Source organism: Marmota flaviventris, chromosome X (assembly GCF_047511675.1).
Source record: "Marmota flaviventris isolate mMarFla1 chromosome X, mMarFla1.hap1, whole genome shotgun sequence".
Classification (NCBI taxonomy): domain Eukaryota; kingdom Metazoa; phylum Chordata; class Mammalia; order Rodentia; family Sciuridae; genus Marmota; species Marmota flaviventris.
Window position 1 is genome coordinate 113,129,100 of NC_092518.1, and position 2,114 is coordinate 113,131,213.

A 2,114-nucleotide genomic window follows, 5' to 3' on the forward strand; every position below is an offset into this window, starting at 1 on the left:
AACCTGGCAGATGTCATTAGCATCAGTTGGGGCTACCCTTTTCCATGCCTCACCCTGCCACTTCAAATTCCCTCAGATATTCCTTCTTTTATTTCCACATGCCAACCCACTCCCCATTACTTTCTGAATTTGTCCACTGTTTATATTATACCATCTATTATTTTAGATGTTGTGGAACGTTTCTACAACCATAGAAGGCTCTCGTATTCTTCCGAATCAATACCCTCCTAAGAGGTAACCACTAGTCCAGAATCATCTGGAGGTCCTCTTTGGGGAGGGCTTTTAAAGTTCAGATGACTAGGCTCTGCTTTCATATTCTGACTCAATAGATATGGGTGAGGCCCAAGATGTTGGATTTGTACCAAGTTCTCAGGTGAATGTACTAGTTTGACTTCTATCAGCGTTGATTGGCTTTGCTTGTTCTTCAATGGAATCTTTTGTACATGCCTTCTTTTATTCATCCTTATATCTATAAAGCTGATTCATGTTGAGTTTCCCAGTACATCTTTATATTTTTTTGGTTTACTTTTAGCATTCCATTTTATGAATGACATCTTATATATTGTTTATTTCAGTTCTATTTGACTATTGTGAATATCACTGTTATAAACTTTACACTTTTTTGATGTATCACTCATAAAGAATTGCTGAATCACAGATGTGTATATATACATGTATCTATGTGTGTATATATACACATGTATGTGTATATGTATTTTTTTCATTAGATTCTGCCAAACAATTTTCAAAAGTGATTGGGGCTATTTGTAACTCTACCAGAAGAGTATGAGAGTTCTACTGGCTCCTTTTCCTTGCTAACACTTGTACTGGTGTCCATTTTTTAAACAATTGGCCACTGTGTGTGTGCTGGTATAGTGGTATCTTATTGTAGTTTTAGTTTGCATTTTAATTTAGATTCCATGTATTAAACTGTTAGGCATTCCTACCTCTGCTAACAATGGGCTCTCAAATGATTGTCAAATGATATGGACACTGTGTTTACCAGTTTAAATGGTATGGTGGAGCATTAGATGGTGAAGGGATGAACAAAAGCTCAAGGGAAATATAAGTTTCTTTTCTTTTTTGGTTCACAATTCTCTTATGCAGATAAGGCAGTTCTCTCCTTGGAGTGAAACAGGGACATGAAATTTGGTCTTGAGCTTGGGAATATCAAGACTGTTAATCAAATGCTGAATATTTTCTCTGATATAAGCAGGCTGACTCATAGTGGGGTAGGGAGGGGGAGCATATGAGGAATAGATGAATTCTAGATAGGGCAGAGGGGTGGGAGGGAAAGGGAGGGGGCAGGGGATTATCAGGGATGGTGGAATGTGATAGACCTCATTATCCAAAGTACATGTTTGAAGACACGAACATGTATGAGGAGCACTGAGGGAAGAAAAGGTTAAGGGTGACACAAACTGGTATCAACATACTTTATATACAGAGGTATGAAAATTGTGCTGTATAAGTGAAATAAAAATTGTAATGCATTCTGCTGTCATTTTTATTTTTTTAAAAAATCAATTTAAAAAGACTTAATATCTGTCCAAGATGGAAATTAACTTGGTGTGTTAGAGGTACATAAGAAAGTTAATATGGTTAAAGTGTAAGAGAAAATTGTCCTAAAAATAAATTTGAACCATGTTTTTGAGGGTCTTATAGGCCACAGGGACAAACTTGGTTTTTATTCTAAGCACAAGATAATCCAATAAAGGGTTTTAGATAGGAGAGTGACAGTAGGATTTATGTTTTAAAAATATCACTTTGGTTAATAGATAGAGCAGTGGTTCTCATCCTTGGCTGCATATTGAATTCACCTGGGAAACTTTAAATAAAATACCAATTTCTGAGTCTCATCTCCTTGGATTCTGATGCAGCTGGCTTGGAATACAGCCTGGCCATTAGGAGTGAAGACAAAACTGTACAGACTTAACGCATATTTTGAATGTGGAATATACTGAGTTTGAAGACTTTCTATGGGCAGAGAAAGTAAAAGATGTGACCCACCTCAGAACTTAGGGTAGATGGTGGCGTTCACAGAAATAAGGAGCACTGAGGGAATAATAGGTTAAGGGTGGCACTTTAAGCTTAGTTGTGGATATGCTGAGTTT